Genomic DNA, 21,281 nt, shown 5'->3' with positions numbered 1-21,281 from the left:
TAGTCCATCAGAACCTGAGGATTTGTCAGCCCACAACAAAAACAATTTACTCAGTACGGCTTCTCTACTATTTGTAATGTCCATGATTTCCTCCTTCCTTTCTGTTTCCTCATTTATAGCTGCTTCCGTTATGTGAAGACTGAAGCAATTTAGCTGTTCAATTCATCCTGCATTTCCTTATTTTCCATTATTAATTTTCCAGACTCATTCTTTACAGGACCATGCTCATATTATTAACTATTTTTGTAATTGTTTTTATGAAAGTCTTAATTTTTTTTTATTTCTGGCCAACTTTCTTTCATATTTAATTTTTCCTTTTATTTTAAATCATCCTTTGCTGTTTCTACATTCTGTCAAATCATCTAACATGTCAGCTGTGTTTTCATAATGATATACTTTTTTCTTTAGAGTTTATTATACCTTTAATCTTTCAAGCTAACCATTTTGATGTGTCTACTGCAGTTGTAGAGATCACAGTGGAAGTGAAGTCAATGAATGTTGACAATATTTTGCTAGAGGCAGCCAAAGCAAAGTGCTCACCCATACTAGAAGTCAAAGACCAAGATGGTTTGTTTGTTGACATTTGATGCATCCACCTTCTGATGAGTGAGGACTTAATAGCTGAAGCTTAACGTGATAGCAAGAATCTGACTTTTGGATTCTAACCTGATAAAGACGTCACACCTGCCATTGTTCTTGCCATCAATGACAGCACAAAATCACACCCTTCAACTTTGCTTCGCACTAGAACCTCACATAAAACACACCTTTTGTTTCAGTATCATCCCAGCATGCTGTGTGCTTGTGGGATATTGGACTAACTTGCAATGATCAGCAAGATTATTCTTCGAGTCTGTTCACCTCAAGTTGTGGACTGCAATAAAACATAGCCACAAAGAGTTGAAAAGATTGATCACAGGAAGAATAGTTTGTCAGCTTAAAGGCAGTTTTATTAGTATCAGCTGGCTTCCAGGGCCCTTTCTGAGACCGATAATCATTTCAATCAACCAGTGTTTTCTTGCCAGTGGTAGATGCAATGAATGCTGAAGTCATAATATTTCAGAGAAAGGAAATTCTAAAGAAATGCTGTGCTGTAATTTGTGCACATGTAAGATTAAAAAAATGTTATTTTGAAAGAGCTAGCTTTCTTGATAATTAATTGAAGTATATGGCTTTGGTTTATCAGAGCTAATCAGACTCAGAGGTTAGCCGTTCAAACTGCACTGCTTCAAAATGCCACATTGTAATCATTACCTAGAATACCTGCCTCCTTTCCTCCTCCATCTCACCCAGTCCCCCACCAATCTAGACCATTCACATCCCCTACGCAGCACAAATACTTGTAAATCATTATATTCCAAACAGAAGTAACATGTGTTGGCCAGAACTGGTGTAATACCGTGGTACTGCATTATCCACTATTGGAAATGTGCTCAGCATTTGGCTTCTTAACCTCCAAGTTCAGCTGCGGCCTGTAGATCCATTTCTTCTCTTTCTTTTCAGTGTGTGAGAGAGACAGGATGGAGTACATCAGACTTCAGTGAAACAAGTATGGGGAAGTTAGTTGAAGAGAAGCACAGAGATGAAACTCAAAGTATCTCCTTTATTAAGTGCCTTGAGATTGCAGTTTGCATTGTTCTTTGATGGGTTCTGAGGTAGCTGATAAGTCCAAATACATGATCTGCGTGGCAAGTGGTGATTGCAGATGTGGTGTTTGGAGTTTTACTGATGCTGTCCAATCCCTCAGCTTTAATTTTGAATGTTTCCAACAAAGTCTTGATCTGTTCGTTGCCTTCTGAAACAAACTTCTTTCATTTTGGTGATTCGCAAGCCAGGGACATCCATGAGTCAGATGAGAATATTTGACTTTGTCAGGTGAAAAAAAATGGCAATAGGCACCAGAGCTAAAAAGAAATTTTACTTAATTATTGTAAAAATGACAATCAGATACTGTGTGTTTCCTCAGAGTAATTCATGAACTAAGCTCCATGCAGCCTCCTTTAATTATCAAGTATTTCAGCTGAAAGTAACAGCACAGCTTTATGCTTTAAACAAATTAAATGTTTATTAACCAACTATTGCTGAAAGTTGCATAAGTAAAAAGTCATAAAGTTATTAGCTAAAAAGTAATAAAGTTATTTGCTAAACTACAGATGCAAAGGTTTAATATAACTAAGTGCAAACATTGGGTATAAAGACGGAAATGAGATAATATTGCTCAGAGATAGCAGGAACTGCAACTGCTGGAGTCAGAGACAACATAGTATGGAACTGGAGGAACACAGCAGACCAGGCAGCATCAGAGGAGCAGGAAAGTTGACATTTCGAGTTGGGACCCTTCTTTAGAAATGGGGAGAGGGAGCAGACCTGGGAAATAAATACAGAGAGAAGGGGTGGAGCTGGAGAAGGTAGGTGGGATGGTGATAGGTGAATGCAGGTAGGCAATGGTGGGGATTGGTCAGTGGGATGGGTGGGGCAGATAGGCGGGAGAGAAGATGGACAAGTTGTGTGAGGTCAGGGAGGCAGGGATGAGAGGGAGGATTGGATATGGGATGAGACCAGGGGTGGGAGATTTTAAAACTGGTGAAATCCATGTTTAGGCCATCAGGCTGTAGGCTCCTGAGGTGAATATGAGGTGCTGCTCCTCCAGTTTGCGTGTGGTGTCATTATGACACTGGGAGAGGCCCAGGACGCACATGTCACCCTGGGAGGGGGAGTTAAAATGTTTTACGACCGGAAGGTGTTGTCGTTTGTCACATATAGTGGGTAGATGCTCTACAAAATGGTCTCAGAGTCTATGCTTAGTCTCACGAATATAGAGGAGGCCACATCAGGAGCAGTGGATACAGTAGACCAAGTTGGCAGATGTACTGGTGAACCCCTGTCTGAGAAGAAAGGTTTGCTTTGGACCTTGAATGGACGTGAGGTGGGAGGTGTAGGGGCAGGTGTAGCACTTCCTGCGGTTGCAGGGAAAGGTGCTGGGGGTGGTGGGGTTAGTGGGGAGTGTGGAGCAGATGAGGGAGTTGCAGAGTGAACGGTCCTTCCCAGTTTAAATAATATTCAGCTCTTCTATTCTTCATGACAAAATGCATAACCTCACAGTTTGCCACATTATATTCCATCTGCCAAGTTTTTGCCCATTCACTTGGTTCAGATCCCTCTGCAGATTCTTTGTTCATTCTTATTTCATCCGCTTGCCTTCCCACTTATTTGTGTGTCATCCTCAAACTTGGGATCATACGATCACTTCCATCATCCAAGTCATTAATATATGGTTCATGGCTGATCATCGACATCAACTCTATTTGCCTGGCCTATCCCCATTAAATTGCTTATTAACCAGAGAATCTCCTGACCTGTAAAATAAGCAATAAACTCAATGACTGATCATCCAAAGCTCCCTGGGATAGAGAATGACAAAGATTCACAGCCCTCTGAAGAAATTTCTCCTCATCGTAGCCCTTTATCCTGAGACAGGATTCCTAGTGCTAAAGTTTTTTTTTTAATCTGATAACATATTGTACGTAAGAGAGATTAATGAATACATTTTAGATTATAAATGTATACTTTGTAACATTGAAAGTGAATCCAGCCTGTGAGGCCTTTTTTCATGATGCCCACATGGAAATGAATGCTCATAGGAAGTGTTCCCCTCTTTCAATGGAGTCTGAAAGTGATAACATAATGAAGCTTTTTAATGATGGTGAACTCTTCAGAGAAGCTCTGAATGATACTTGGAATATTGTCAGTTTTTTTTCGATAAGACTTGTTACTAGTCTAATTAATTAATTTAGCGCAATATTACGCATACTCTTTTGGTACTTTTCTCTGAATCTGTCTCTGCAAATTCTGGGGATTTCCTTTTGGCAGAAGATTGCAATAATTTCTTAGAAATTATATAAATATATAAAAATGATATAAATGAGAATGGCTTTTTAGATTTTTTTTTCAGAGCTGCTATTGATCCTCTGCCATTATTGTGATACGGGATAAGGAGAGTCCTGCAAAAGTTTATACCTTAATCTTTGTGAACAAACACCCTCCAATCTATAACCCCTCATGCCTTTGTTACCTCCAGACATCACTATTCAAATGCAATCGTAACTTTGCCCACCTGCAGCTTTGTCCTTCCATTCATCAAGCATCCTCTCTATGCTAACTCTCTGTCGCTCAGATTCAGACAAAGCCTCAATTTTAAAATTCTCACCTTCATTTTCAAATCGCTCCATGCCTTCTAAGGTCCTTATTTCTGTAACCTCCTCCACCTCCAAGCTCTCCAATTTACCTTGGCTCCTCTAAATCTGGTCTGTTGAGCATCTTTGATTATAACTATTTCATCTTTGATGGTTATGCTTTCACGTACCTGGGCCATAAGCTTGCTAAGTCCCCCTTTCTATCCAACTCACCTTCCTTTAAGGAGCTCTTTAAGGCTTATCATTTCAACCAAACTTCTGGCCATCTGCTCAAATATTTCTTTATAACATGCATTTGGAGAACCTGGAGATGTTACATAACATTAAAGATGTTATTAAAAAAAAGCATTGATTTTGCTGTTGAAACTAAATGTAGTGCTTTGAGAATTTCTTCATAATTTGAGATATTAAATCATCCTGATCTTCAGTGCATCTTTATTTTTGAGATAGTTTTACCACTCATTTGTAGAATGTCAAATTATTCCATTGCATCATTCAATTCAATTCCAGTACATAGTTTGTTTTATTGATAACTGCTTCACATTGACCAGAGATTTTCATGATGTGATTGGCAATCATTCTCAATTTTTTTCTTTTTCTATTCATTCAAGGGATGGGTGCTCAAGCTCGGCTACCATTTATTGGCAATCTCCAATTGTTGTTGAGTAGTGGTGAATTACCTTCTTGAACTGGGGCAGTCCATGTAGGTTGGTGCACCCATAATACTGCTAGGAAAGGAGTTCCAGATCTTTGTCTGAGCAACATTGAAGGATCAATGATATAGCTCCAAGTTAGGATGCCCATTCTCCCCACATATCTATCCCATTCTGCAAGCTGCTTATATCTTCTTCACAACATACTTTCCTCCCTATCTTTAAGTCATTTGTAGAGATCTCCACCAATCTTGTTACCCTCATGTCTTCAACATGGAAGAGTACCGATTCATCAGTCAAGGACAAATCATATGTGGTAATCAGCAGGAGATCTCTTTGCCTCTGTTTGACCTATTGCCTCAAGGTTTCATGGGGTCTAGAGTCAATGCTAATGGATTCCTAGGGAAACTCTCTCCAACTGGATATCATTGTGTCAGCATCTCTGCTGGATCTGTCGTGCTAAGAGACAGGACTTATTTATGGATAGTCATGGTGTTGTTGAGGACATAGTGTGAATATGACAATGACAGTCTGTTGTTTAACTGGTCTGAAAGACAGCTCTCCAAAATTTAGCAGTACCCCTTAGACATTATTGAGGAGGATTTTGCAACGTCGATAGCCTGAATTTGCCATTTATATCCCTGTGTCTAGATCAATGCCTGACTACCCATCCGGTTTCAAGCTTTTGAGACCTTTTAGCAGTTTGTATCAACTGAGTGGTTTGCTAGACCATTTCAGAGAACATCAAGAATCAAGCAGACTTCTGAGACAGAGTCAAGATACTACATAAGTACACCTAATTTCCTTTTGTAAAGATGGATTTTTTACAACAATTAACAATGGTTTCATGGTGATAATTAGATGAGCTTTTTAATTCTAGATTTATTCATTGAATTTAAATTTCATCTTTTAAACCCATGTCCCCAAAGCATTAGCTTTGGTGTCTAGATTAAAAGACCAGTGTTAAACTAATAACTATTACCTCTCCTTGTCTTTTTCAGTAGAGATCTTTCTTGTCTTCACATGTGTTGTGTTTTTGTTTAGTTCATCTATGGGAGCATCGCTGAAGTTAGGGAAAAAACAAAACAAAAACTCTGAGGAATAAATTTAATAATGAAACTACTGTCATTCTGAAAGTTTATAACAACCGTGTTTCATTCCTCACCGGACATAAACATTTCCCTCATTACTGACACTCCTATTTTCGCTCCGCTTTTTGAGTGTTGGGGTGGACCATAGTTCTTACTTAATATAAAATGGCCCCCATGTTTTTTAGTTGGCCTAAAAATAGCCGAAGAAGATTGTTAGCTAAGGCAATCATTTACACAGTCAGAACGTACACATAGTCACCAGGTAAAATATAAAGCATCTTATAAGAATCACGCAATTAAGAAGCAAAAACTGTAACCACAGCTTCACAGAGACAGTTTTGATAAGAGACATCTGTAAGAGGCAGTGATCAAAGCCCCTCTTGCAAGCTAATTCTAAGTTTGCTATTTAATATTGGGATAGAAGGGTGAAAGCTCGACTTACATTAATTAAGATCCTTTAGGTGATTGTAATCACATACACCCACATACATATATAAATAATGGAAATTTAAATGTAACAGATATTAAAGATTTGAATTCTTATGAACAGACAGCTTTGGACAGTAGCGAAAAGCCCCCAGCGTGTTAGCAGGAAGAATGGCAGAAGTCAGCGGTATGGGAAAGCCCAAGGCTACATGATAAGGGTGTCTGGTAAACATCATGAGATCATGGCAAGACCTATGGCTATTCATCAACTGACCACGTACACATATGATTCACCTGACTGAACATGTATATAATCAATCAATAACACGATTGGTTAGTAATTGGTTTGTAAATGCAAAGGTGGGCTAGAAACTGATGTATAAAAATGTATGTCTTTCCTTTGATCAGTGAAGAAGCTTCTGAACTCTCAGAGGTTTTCTTCCTATTGGTGTAACATCAGTAAACTCATTGATACTGGAAGTGGACTTGGGTGTTGAGTAATTCATTAAGTCATTCTGCCCCAACAATTTGGCATTGTCAGCAAGATATGGCAGGCATGGACCACAGCAAGTGAGGGCCAAGATTAAGTGAGTACTCTGTATCACAGTGACCTATAATACTGGCTCGTTCAGTCTTCCCTTAACTGAACCTTTTAAAAAGAAGAGGTCCACTCAATACCAAATGGCAGTGGATAGTGGGTTGGTTAAGTGTTGCAACTATGATGCAATGTCACAGGCCACCTTGGAGGTGGGAGACTTCTTGGACAGTTAAAGTTAACTAAGCATGACAACGACAAGTCATAAGTCATGGATCGCTGAGAGTTGTCCCTCACAGATAGGACTTGACCGAAACAGACATGCTGTTGTGATCAACAGTGAAATAAAATAAAGACACAACTGCCTACTTACTGTTCCTACAAAGAGAGCACACAACAAAGGATGGCCATGGAGGAAAAGGAACTAAATAGGAAACTGGAGGGATTCCTTCCACAATTGCTAGCAGAAATATGTAAGAAACTAATTGACCAAATGATTCAAAGTAATTGGAACCTTGGGAAGAAGAGAAGAAAGGTAGAGAAGAGAAGGCCTTAGTATTGGTACTTTGAGCTCACATAGAGCTAACAAAGTGTGTAAATCAATCAATAGAGAAACAAAAGATGTCCAAAGTAATGTTGGCTCGGCCAGTATTAGCAGCCTTTGAACCAAGCCTAAATAATTAAAAGAGAAATTCTTCAGGCAGTGGATATTTATCACAGCCAAGTGGTACGGAGGCACTTCCTATATCATGATGACTGCATACCATATCTGTTGGTTCTGGAACGTAAATCTTTGGATGTGAAACTGTTTGTACATTTCACTCTATCTACAATTAAAGAACAAGCATAAAGTTAAAAGCTAAGATTGGAAGAAAGTTGTAGGAGAGAGATTAGCTTTTTGTATTCGATCGAGGTAATAAGTCTTTCCTGTTTGGATGTGAATTCGAGTATCCAAAGTCCCTGAGCTAAATGTTAAACCTTTGTGGTCTGGTTTATATGTGTCTTTATCCATTGGTTGTTAAGTGTTGTCTTGTGTTATTTGTGCATTTTTATTCCCTGGAGCTCAAGGTCTGGTGACGTTATGAGTTTAGTTTAGATTTTGAGAGGGTATGGTAATGTGGAAGTGTGATATGTGTCTGATTCAGTTTGGAACATATATGGTTAAGTTGAAGTCCCTCTAAGGAACTATCAGTGTTTGTAAAAATTTACTTCTTAGAACTAATTACAGTTGAATAAAATCAATCAGTAATTAGCACTGCTGCCTCACAGCACCAGGGACCCAGATTCGATTCCACTGTATTCCGACTGCCTGTATGCAGCTTATACATTCTCCACTGTCTGCGTGGATTTCATCTGTGTGCTCCAGTTTCCTCTCACAATGCAAAGAAATGCAGATTAGGTGGATTGGCCATGCTAAATTGCCCATGGTGTCCAGGGATATGCAGTCTAGATGGAATAGCCCTGGGAAATGCAGGATTACAGTGATAGGATAGGAGGGTGGGTCTGGATGGGTGGGTCGTAGGGTCAGTATAAACTCAATGGGCCAAATGGCCTGCTTCCATGCTGTAGGAATTCTATGATTCCACAACTGAAGAAATAAAAATCAATAAAATAAGAAAATTTCTTTCTCCTTTCCGTAAAACACCGTACTGTGTGTGCTGTATTTAGTTTGAGGAAAGAATCCTGGGTAACTGGTTGATTTCAGACCCTTTATGATTGAATTATCATGTTTGGAATTTCATTTTCTGGCCAGAGTGAACTTCTAAATATTATTTTAACATCTGGGTGAGTCTTTAATTCTGGATGATAAGATTTGCCCATCTTATATGATCATTGGTGTGAAATGGTGCTCTAAAAAATAGGGAAATTTAGAATTTTGAAAACGCAATTCATTTTAATAATATTATCCACCACTATGTTCTAAAATGAGAAAACCAATAGCAGAGAGTTGGAAAAAAAAGTAAAATCCAAGAAAGATTTTCTGAAGAAGGATCCAGACCTGAAATGTCAGCTTTCCTGCTTCTCTGATACTGCTTGGCCTGCTGTGTTCATCCAGCTGTACACCTTGTTATCTCAGATTCTCCAGCATTGGCAGTTCCTATTATCTCTAAATCCAAGAAAGTACGCTTTTCCTTTGTTCAGAAAAGAAATACAACACATAGCTATTATCATTATTTCAGACTGAAGAGGAGAGGGACGAGATGACATAATTACATCCAAGAGTCTTCATCCCACCCCTTTAGATCAACAGTAAACTATCTGCACAGCTTGAAGAATTTATATATTTATATGTATTTTTTTATCCGCAGAGATAGTTGGATGATTTAACCCTCTCTGCATGAAGGGGGATAGCTTTCCTGCTCTTCTGATGCTGCCTGGCCTGCTGTGTTCATCCAGCTCTACACCTTGTTATCTCAGACTCCAGCATCGGCAGTTCCTACTATCTCTAGATGGATACTGTTTTGTTTTTCAGATAACTGCAGATACAGAAATATTTTCCAACAGCTTTGAATTTCTGAACTTGTCTGCAGACATCCAACATTGCAACATGGAGATGGATGAATCATCCTTAACCCACCAAGCCATCTGTTAACCATGTGTTTCAGAAGCGGAGAGCTACTATGAAAACATTAAATATATTGAACATCAGGCTTTTCAATTAAGCCTGGGTACACTTGAGCATATCATAACAAGAAGTTATATCAAGACTAACGTTCTGACAATCCAAATTAAGGAGCGTAAATCTGAATCTGTCTCATTCAGAGGTTACGGATGATGAAGTTTAGAGCGAGTTAACTGAAAGAAAACACAAAAGTAAGCAATTTGAGCAGATCATCACATTCAAAGACCAAGGGAAGAAAGACAGAGAAAAAAACATGAGTGAGAAAGTTAGATCATGTCCTGTAAAAATTTAAGATTCCAAATAAGTTTATTTTAATAACTTATTTAAGCTGTAAAAGTGATTGAATTTCATCCTTATCAATGGAATTTGAATATGTATGTTATTTTACTTAATAAAGAGAACTTGTATGAAAAATGTTTGAAGTAAAAACAGGCCCATCCCGGAACTAAATTTTGGTTTTAAACAAACTTAGATGTAAATAGAAGAAGTTGTAATTGCAGCTGCAAGACTGAGAGATACTGTGTTTATTTGACCTTGCAAGGTCGAGTGAGAGAGAGGCTGCTCCCAAACAGCTTTGTCAAAGAATTATAGCACCAGATGTAGCCGTTACATTAGAGTTGATCTTACGAACTTTATAGAAATTAACATCCTTTCTAATATTTTGTAATAAAGTTTGTAAGGAATATAGAATTTTTAAAAAGTTATTAGTGATAAGGATTTGTTGGGAACTTCAGCAATTAAGATAGGACTGAGACGCGAGACTTCCCAAAGTAAAATAGTGGGCATACCTCAAAAGAGAGAGAAATGAAGACCCCAGCAGTGGATATTTCCTGGATTGGCCAAAGGGATAAATGAGAATGTGGAAAATTTCAAGGAAATTGTAAAAGACCTCATAACTCAAGCTGAGGAAGCCCAAGGAGGATCAGGCTGGTTTGGAATGCATACCAACTGCAGAACAACCAGGTAGGGTCGGGGTGATGGTAGCCCATGCTAAAACCATCAATCGTCTGATTGACAGGAACAAGATGATACTGAAAGGATTTGTGTAGGATGGTAGACCAGATAAGATACAACCTCAAACAGACGTAAAGTAGGTGGAAATGGCTGGCAAGAAGGCAGTGCAGAGGAGATCGAGCCCAGCACAAAGAGATCAAGCTCAGCATAGTAGAGAATAAGCCCAGTGTGGGGGAGAAATTTGAGCCCTCATGGAGGGTGTGAGCCCTCATGGGGAAAGCCCAGCATGGAGCGACTACAGACCCATGGCTACAGAAAGACTGTAACATTGAATTTTTAACCTTATTTCTTTATTTTTCTACTTTATACCTAAGATTTTGCACCTAGGTACTTTTGTACCTGAGGTGGTGCCAGGAATGGTGACTTTGTATACTTTTCACTGTACAACTGTATCCTGTATTTGAGTATACTTGAAAATAAAATCTAATTCTAATGCTAATTCCAAAGGGAAAGGTACCCAACTGGATTAATAGCACACAGCTTGCACAACACACCAAGTCTAAGATGGAGGCTGACAGACCTAGATAAATAAAATTCAACTGAATAGAAGGATGTGCCCAAGAAATCACCCACAAATGCCAACCCTGCAACACTTCACTTAATCAGGACAAAGTGGTGGTGAGGGAAAGAACAGTGTATTAACCACAGAAACATTATACAAGCATGAAAACTCATGCTGCCTCACCACGCTTGTCAATCTCTGCTTCAACCTTCCGGTTTCTATAGGCCAGGATTGTATGATGCACATCCACCAACAAAAACAGGAAATGCTCAAGGTATTCAACACGCTCTAGAACCACCTGATGGACTATGAGGAAGTAAGGTCATAAGTGAGCACCTTGGTAAGCAATTGGGCGAAATTAGGCAAAGGATTGGTCATACAGTCAAGTTCCACCACTGATTGCAAAAGAAACTAGACATTCTTGAAGAGGATATAGAACAGAAATTTTGGGAAGAGACATGGTTAAAACAAATGATGATTGATAAAATATACTCTAGATCAAGATAATACCACACGTGGTAGTAGGAGCACAGTATTGGCTCTGACATGCAGAATAATGGGCTGGTAGGAAGTAAAAATATTCAGATTCTAGTAAGAGAGTGACAGCAAGTGCTGGTAATCGTAGCAGGAGGTCCAGTTATAGGGTCTTTTCCCTTGTTGGCCCTTTCTGAAAGGGTGAATTTTTGGGGTAAAAGTGAAATAAAAATTGTGAGGAATAAATTTAAATAAGGAGACTACTGTCATTCTGAATATTTATAACAGCCACTTTACATTCCTCCCCAGACATAAACATCTCTCTCATTATTGGGCACACTTATTCTTCCCTTCCCTCTATAAGTAATAGGGCTGCCCATATTTCTTCATCAACATAGAAAAGGTTGCCTGTGTTTTTTAGTTGATATGCATTGGTTGAAGAAGATTGTTAGCTGAAGCAGTCATATACACAGTCAGAGCCACATTCATAGCAATCAGATAATTTATAAAATGTCTCTTAACAATCACACAATGGGATCTTATTAAGAAGAAGCAAACAATGTAGCCACTGCTTACAAAGGGACAGTTTTAATAAGGGACATCCTTGACAGGCATTGATAGAAGCACCTCTTGCAAACTAATTCAAATTTTTCCATTTAATATGTCAGCAGGAAGGATTGAATGACAGATACAGAAGTCAGCAGTATTGGAATAAGATACATTCTGAGAGCCCAAGAATAGGTGAGAAGAGTGCCTGGAGATCATGGCAAGGCATATAACTGTTCATGAATTCTCACATGATTGACCATGATTAGTTTGTAATCGCAGGCTGAAAACAAATATGTGAAAGTTTCTATCTTTCCTTTGTTCAGTGTAGAAGCTTCTGAAGCCCCAAAGGTTTTCTTCCCATCAATGTAACTTCAATAAACTCTTTGATACTGGAAATGGACTCTGGGTGTTGAATGATTCATTTGGTCATTCTGCCACAAGAGCTGCATAGGCCATCGTTTATTGCCCATTTCTCAAATACGGTGGGTCTAGAGTCTAGAGTTCAATCCATTTGCTTTCTCACATCTCATCCACATACTCACTCTTTATCTGGCTGAAAATAATCATCTTTTTATTCATTACCTGCTCACATATCCTTGTGTTATTACATTATTGATACTTTTAAGCAGCCTATGTTTCTCTGCTTTTACATCCTAGATTCTTTATCTCATTCTTTTATTTCAAGAAACTTCCTAAAACCAACCATTTTGATCTTGTTCAGCTGTTCCAATATTTCCTTTTTGACTCAATGTCAAATTTTGATTATTTGTTGTCACAGACAGAATATATGTGTACTAGATTTAGGATGCATAGGATGGAGAAGGAAACTGCAGGGGCTGGGCACAATTGAAATGTGGAGCTTGTTCAAGGAACAGCTACTGCGTGTCCTTGAGAAGTATGTACCTGTCAGGCAGGGAGGAAGTGGTCGAGCAAGGGAACCGTGGTTTACTAAAGAAGTTGAATTTCTTGTCAAGAGGAAGAAGGAGGCTTATGTAGAGATGAGGCGTGAAGGCTCAGTGAGGGCGCTTGAGAGTTACAAGTTAGCCAGGAAGGACCTAAAGAGAGAGCTAAGAAGAGCCAGGAGGGGACATGAGAAGTCTTTAGCAGGTAGGATCAAGGAAAACCCTAAAGCTTTCTATAGGTATGTCAGGAATAAAAGAATGACTAGAGTAAGATTGGGGCCAGTCAAGGACAGTAGTGGGAAGTTGTGCGTGGAGTCCGAAGAGATAGGAGAGGTGCTAAATGAATATTTTTCGTCAGTATTCACACAGGAAAAAGACAATGTAGTCGAGGAGAATACTGAGATACAGTCTATTAGACTAGACGGGATTGAGGTTCATAAGGAGGAGGTGTTAGCAATTCTGGAAGGTGTGAAAATAGATAAGTCCCCTGGGCCGGATGGGATTTATCCTAGGATTCTCTGGGAAGCTAGAGAGGAGATTGCAGAGCCTTTGGCTTTGATCTTTATGTCGTCATTGTCTTCAGGAATAGTGCCAGAAGACTGGAGACTAGCAAATGTTGTCCCCTTGTTCAAGAAGGGGAGTAGAGACAACCCTGGTAATTATAGACCAGTGAGCCTTACTTCGGTTGTGGGTAAAGTGTTGGAAAGGATTATAAGAGATAGGATTTATAATCATCTAGAAAGGAATAATTTGATTAGGGATAGTCAACACGGTTTTGTGAAGGGTAGGTCGTGCCTCACAAACCTTATTGAGTTCTTTGAGAAGGTGACCAAACAGGTGGATGAGGGTAAAGCGGTTGATGTGGTGTATTTGGATTTCAGTAAAGCGTTTGATAAGGTTCCCCATGGTAGGCTATTGCAGAAAATACGGAGGCATGGGATTGAGGGTGATTTAGCGGTTTGGATCAGAAATTGGCTAGCTGTAAGAAGACAGAGGGTGGTGGTTGATGGGAAATGTTCATCCTGGAGTTCAGTTACTAGTGGTGTACCTCAAGGATCTGTTTTGGGGCCACTGCTGTTTGTCATTTTTATAAATGACCTGGATGAGGGCGCAGAAGGATGGGTTAGTAAATTTGCGGATGACACCAAAGTCGGTGGAGTTGTGGATAGTGCGGAAGGATGTTGTAGGTTACAGAGGGACATAGATAAGCTGCAGAGCTGGGCTGAGAGGTGGCAAATGGAGTTTAATGCGGAAAAGTGTGAGGTGATTCACTTTGGAAGGAGTAACAGGAATACAGAGTACTGGGCTAATGGTAAGATTCTTGGTAGTGTGGATAAGCAGAAAGATCTCGGTGGCCATGTGCATAGATCACTGAAAGTTGCCACCCAGGTTGATAGCATTGTTAAGAAGGCGTACAGTATGTTAGGTTTTATTGGTAGAGGGATTGAGTTTCGGAGCCATGAGGTCATGTTGCAGCTGTACAAAACTCTGGTGCGGCCGCACTTGGAGTATTGCGTACAGTTCTGGTCACCGCATTATAGGAAGGATGTGGAAGCATTGGAAAGGGTGCAGAGGAGATTTACCAGGATGTTGCCTGGTATGGAGGGAAGGTCTTATGAGGAAAGGCTGAGGGTTTTGAGGCTGTTTTCGTTAGAGAGAAGAAGGTTAAGAGGTGACTTGATAGAGACATACAAGATGATCAGAGGATTAGATAGGGTGGACAGTGGAAGCCTTTTTCCTCGGATGGTGATGGCTAGCATGAGGGGACATAGCTTTAAATTGAGGGGTGATAGATATAGGACAGATGTCAGAGGTAGGTTCTTTACTCAGAGAGTAGTAAGGGCGTGGAATGCCCTGCCTGCAAAAATAGTAGACTCGCCCTCTTTAAGGGCATTTAAATGGTCATTGGATAAACATATGGATGATAATGGAATAGTTTAGGTTAGATGGGCTTCAGATTGGTTTCACAGGTCGGCGCAACATCGAGGGCCGAAGGGCCTGTACTGCGCTGTAATGTTCTATGTTCTATGTTCTATGTTCTATTACTGTCCAATTTCAAAATGCTTTGTATGTCATGTGCGTGTATTGTATTACTCTCTGTGTGATTGCCCACATATGATTCATAATGCTAGCAGTAAACTTTTTTGCAGGGACATGTTTCTTATCCCACAATCGCCAAAATGCTTAAAAATATGGTTCTGACTGACTCAACTCACACACATGATCACAAAGATTTTTGACTACAGATGAAGAGAAAATATATGATAACAATGCATAATTATCTCAGTCTCCGTTTCATGGCAGGTCTGTTGTTTCTTAGAAAAGTTGATGTTTTTAGTTGAAGTAAAGGTCTTGTAAGAAATGGTTTCACAATAAGATGCAAAGCTTCTTGTACAGCCAGTCCATGCATCTTCTGCTGTTATTTGTTATTTTGACAAAAATATCGCTTCCACACCAAGTGATTTGTACAAGGTCATAAATATTTTCCAAAGAAAGAATGTGCGTTTATTACACACCTCACTTGTCTTTTGACACTTTGAAGTACGTTCTGGTTATTATGGATGAGGGTCAACATATTCCGATGAACGGTCAATGTTTCTTTTGATGGTGAAACAGAAAAACGACTCATCAGAATGCTATGGTCCATCCTTAGCCAAAGCTATGTGTGAATTTAGCAGGTGGATGTGAATGCCCATACTTAATTGGGTATTCACCTGAGACTCAGGACTGTTTGGAACTTAAGAACTCAATTGTCATATTATTTCTATTGGCCATTTTAAAAATAATACTACTTGTGTTAAACTTTGTAACTAATTATGCTAAACTTTGTTGAGCACTGTCTAAAAGTTCAGAATATACTTGGCATGATAGTCTGCTGTTTCGAAACACTTTGGAACATTTTCATATACTGTACTTGATGTGCTTAAATTTGGTAACATTATTACCGCAGAAATGTGGTTCTATATAACATACATTCTGACAACAGGCATAACCTCTGTTATTCTTTTATCAAACATTTCTTAAAAATAATATTGCCATCCTTTATCTTCAATTGCTACACTCATTCTCAATCTATTTATACAATTTGTCATTAATTCCATCAGCTTTAACCTTTTTTTTAATGCTGTCATGGGACATGGGCGTCGCTGGTTAGTCAGCATTTATTGCCCGACCCTAGTTGCCATTGAAAATGTGGTAGTGAGTTGTCTTCTTGAACCTCTGCAGTCCATGTGCTCGGTAAACTCACAATGCTGTTAGTGAGGGATATCCAGAATTTTGACCCAGTGACAATGAAAGAATGGCAACATAATTCCAAGTCAAGATGGTGAGTAGCATGGAGGAATACTTGCAGTTGGTGGTGTTCCCATGTATCAGCTGCCCTTGACCTTCGAGATGAAGGACCTCGTACATTTGGAAGGTGCTGTTTAAGGATCTTTGTTGAATTTTTTTAATGTTTCTCGTAGATAGTATACACCGCTGCTATTGAGCTTTGGGTGTGGCGGGAGTGGATACTTGTGGATGCAGTGCCAATCAAGCGGGCTGCTTTGCCCTGGATGGTGTCAAGCTTCTTGAGTGTTGTTGGGGCTGCACTCATCCAGGCAAATGGCAAGTATTGCGGCACACTCCTGACTTGTGCCCTATAGATGATGGACATGCTTTGGGGCATCATGAGTTGAGTTACTCGCTGCAATAATCTGAGTCTCTGACCCGCTCTTGTAGCAATTGTATTTACATGGCGAATCTGGTTCCGTTTCTGGTTAATGGTAACATCCAGGATGTTAATGGTGGAGGAATTCAGTGATGGTAATGCCATCAAATGTCTAGAGGAGGTGGTTAGATTGCTTTCTATTAGCGACAGTTATTGCTCCTGGCATTTGTGTGGAGCAAATGTTGCTTGCCAGTTTTCAGCCAATGCCTGGTTATTATCCAGATCTTTTTGCATTTGAACATGGACTGCTTCAGTATCAAGGAGTCGTGAATGGTGCTGAACGTTGTGTGATCATCAGAGAATATCCCCACCTGAGCTTATGATGGAGGGAAGGTTACTGGCAATGCAACTGAGGATGGTTGGACCCTGGACCTTGCTACCCTGAGGAACTACTGTAGAGATGTTCTGGAACCGAGATGACTGACCCCCAACAAACACAACCATCTTCCCGTGTGCTAAGAGATAACAAGGTGTAGAGCTGGATGAACACAGCAGGCCAAGCAGCATCAGTGGAGCAGGAAAGCTGACATTTCGAGCCTAGACCCTGAAGAAGGGACTAGGCCCGAAACGTCAGCTTTCCTGCTCCTCTGATGCTGCGTGGCCTGCTGTGTTCATCCAGCTCTACATCTTGTTATCTCAGATTCTGCAGCATCTGCAGTTCCTACTATCTCCCATGTGCCAAGTATGATTTCAACCAGCAGAGAGTTTGCCCCTGATTCTCAGTGAATCCAGTTTTGCTATGGCTCTTTGCCACACTCTGTCAAATGCAGCCTTGACCTTAAGATCTCTTAATCTTGTCTCTGTCACCTCACCTCTAGAATTCAGCTGTTTTGCCCATGTTTGAGCAGAGGCTGTAATGAGGTCAGGAGCTGAGTGGCCTGGTGGTACACAAACTGGGCGTCACTAAGCAGGTTATTGCTGAGCGGGTTCTGTTCGATACCATTATTGATTTAACCTTTCATCGCTTTACAGAAGATTGAGAATATGCTGATGGAGTGTAATTGGTGGGTAGACTTTGTCCTGCTTTTTGTGGACAGGACATACCTGGGCAATTTTCCACATTGTTGGGTGTTGTAGCTATACTGCACCTGCTTGGCTTGGGTTACCAGGAAATCAGGAGCACACATCTTCAGTGCTATTGCTTCAATGTTGTTAAGGCCCATAGTCTTTGCAGTATCCAGTGCCTCACTGTTTCTTAATATCACATGGACTGAATCAAATTGGTTGAAAACTGGTATCTGGGATGCTGGGGACCATTGGAGGAGGCCAAAATAGATCATCCCCTCAGCACTTCTGACTGAAAATTGCTACGAATGCTTCAGCCTGATCTTTTGCACTGTTATGCTGGACTCTTCCATCATTGGGGAGGGAATATTTGTTGAGCCTCCAGGGAGTTGTTCGATAGTCCATCACCATTCACAACTGGATGTGGTAACACTGCAGAGCTTAGATCTGATCCATTGGTTGAGGGATTGCTTAATCTATTGATCACTTGCTGCTTATGCTGTTTGGCATGCAAGTACTCCTGTTTGGTAGCTTCACCAGGTAGACACCTCATCTTCAGGTATGCCTGGCAGAGCTCCTGGCATGTCCTCCTGCTTTCTCCATTGAACCAGGGTTAATCCCTGGCTTGATGGTAACAGGTAAGTAGGGGAAATGCCAGGCCATGAGGTTGCAGATTATTGTGGAGTATAATTCTACTGCTGTTGATGGCCCACAGTGTCACATGGATGCCCAGTTTTGAATTGCTAGATCTGTTCAAAGTCTATACCATTTAGTATGGTGATAGTGCCATACCATGCAATAGAGAGGTTATTCTCAATGTAAAGGCGAGACTTCACCTCCTAAAGGACTGTGGGGTGGTTAGTCTTACCAATACTGTCAAGGACAGATCCATCTGCACTGGCAGATTGGTAAGGATGAAATCAATTATGTCTTTCCCTTTTGTTGGTTCCTTCATCACCTACCATAGACCCAGTCTAGCAGCTGTGTCCCTTAGGACCCAACCAGCAGGATCAGTAGTGCTGTTGCCAAGCCACTCATGGTGGTGGACATTGAAATCTCCCACCCAGAGTACATTCTGCACCCTTAGCATCCTCAGTGCTTCCTCCAAGTGTTGTTCAACATGGAGGAGTACTGATTCATCAGCCGAGAGAGGATGGCATGTGATAATCAGCAGGAGGTATCCTTGCCCCTGTTTAACCAGAAGCCATGAGACTTCATGGGGCCTGGATTCAATGTTGAGGATTCCCAGGCAACTCCCTCCTAGCTCTGTACCACTGTGCCGCCATCTCTGTTTACTCTGTCCTACCGGTGGGACAGGACATATCCAGGGGCGATGATGGTGTTGCTTGAGCCATTGTCAGTAAGTAACAGTTCCGTGAGTATGACTATATCAGGCTGCTGCTTGACTACGCTGTGAGACAGCTCTCCCAATTTTGCCAGAAGCCACTCCCTCGCAAGTTGCTCCCTCCTGAGCAACAAAGAGTTGCAGGCTTCTGTTTGGCAGTTTTCAGCATTTTCAGTGCAAAAGATCAGGCTGAAGCATTCGCAGCAATTTTCAGGACATTTGCTCCTTGATGCTAGAAAGGGCCACTGCTGCCCAGTTAAGTGCCTGACTGGCACTTCATGTGGCAGGCCTTACCAAAAGGTTGTGACATGGTCCCATGCTCTCCAATTGATGGGTGAGATCCCCCATCACTGACATTAACTTCCATTACAGCATAATTATAATATAGCTCACTGGATGGGAAAATATTGGGAATGGGTGCTACATTCCACTTGATGGAGAGTAAAACCAGGCAGAATGTTAAACCAGGGATAGATGCCCACTGCCTCTAAGGAATCAACTTGACGACCACTAAGCTTGGGTGGAAGACGGGGTGGAGAGTGGACAAGAGGGATATTAGTGCAGCATTAATGCTTTATGATTGCCTGCAGGGATATGAGAACAGACCTGCATCATTTGCTTCCTGTGAGTTACGGGCACATTATACATACAGTTGGTGAAATAATTTATATTGTAAAACATGGCTTAAGTTATTACCTGTCAAAGGTATGTCCAATTGTCTCATCAGCTGACTGATATCAGATATTCAAAAAAAAGCTTGCACGTAGTGTATTCCAGAACTCTATTAGCCATTGATTTTGTTAAAAAAATCCTTTTGTTGAAAATCCATGGTTCTGGCACAATTTTTAGTTCTATCCATACCCAGAATCACACAGTGTCCTTGTCTCCACTGAATTCAAAGAGATGAAAATCGGATGGGCTGTGAAATGGACATTTCATCCTCATTCCCAAATTATTGCCCAAGCAGCAAAGTATAAATTACTGTAGGAAACAAGTCTGTGTTGTACATCATATGACATATTGCCATTGCTCAATACAAGTGGAAAATGTGAAAATGCTCCATTCCACACAGTGTGCTCAGCCACCTCAATAAATACCAAGAAGACTGACAAAAATGTTGTCCTTTGTTTTAAATGAAAATTATAACCTCCTGCCGGTTTGAGGTGCCATTAAATAAAAATCCCAATGAAACTTTATACGTTTGTCTTTTTGATGGTGAAAGTAATTTTGCTAGTAATACAAAACAATCAGTATTGAAGCTGCAGCCGACTGTCCAACTTTCTTTTCAGGGTGTCAAGCTTGTGGCCAATTCACTGTTGTGATCACTACAGACCAACTTTACCCTCGCTTTGTGCTTAACAAGGCATTGTATGATATTCCTGGGAAATGAAACAGTTCCTATTTCATGCAATAAGTACACACTGGTTAGCCAGATGCAAAGTAAGACTCTCTTTACTCAGTGCCAACATCAGGAAAACACAGCATACTGTACCACTTTGACATACTTCTATTTCCTTGCCAGCTACCTTGTGGTTTTCCCAAGAGTGATTTACAATTAACACCAAACTCAAATAGTTATGCGCTTTGGGGCAAACACCTTTGGAATTGGATTGAGTCTGCTCAAACTTATTTCATGGACTACCCATATACACAGTAGAGGACAAGTGATCGCCTAGTCATATTATGGCTAGACTGTTAATCCAGAGGTCCAGGTAATATTCTGGAGACCTGGGTTTGAATCTTGCCATGGCAGATGGTAAAATTACAAATTCAATAAAAGTGTGGAAGCAAATATCTAATGATGACCCATGCAAATTTTATTGATCACCAGAAAACCCATCAGATTCACTACTCTCCATTGTTACTTGGTCTGGCCTACATGTGACTCCAAAGTCCCAGCAATGTGGTTGACTCTTACCTGCCCTCTGGGTAATTAGGGATGGGCAATAAAATGCTGGCATAGTCAGCGATGCCTAATTCTCATGAATGAAAAAAAAAGCAGAGGATAATGTCAGAGATGGTAGGAACTGCAGATGCTGGAGAATCCGAGACAACAAGGTGCAGGGCTGGATGAACACAGCAGGCCAAGCAGCATCATAGGAGCAGAGAGGCTGACGTTTCGGGCCTAGACCCTTCATCAGAAAAGGGGGAGGGGAAGGGGGTTTTGAAATAAATAGGGAGAGAGTGGGAGGCGGATAGAAGAGGGATAGAGGAGAGGATAGGTGGAGAGGAAACAAACAGGTCGAAGAGGCGGGGATGG

The sequence above is a fragment of the Rhincodon typus genome, chromosome 5 (genome assembly GCF_021869965.1).
Source record: "Rhincodon typus isolate 14 chromosome 5, sRhiTyp1.1, whole genome shotgun sequence".
Classification (NCBI taxonomy): Eukaryota; Metazoa; Chordata; class Chondrichthyes; order Orectolobiformes; family Rhincodontidae; genus Rhincodon; species Rhincodon typus.
The sequence above is the reverse complement of the archived record's forward strand: the minus strand, read 5'-3'. Positions refer to the sequence as shown.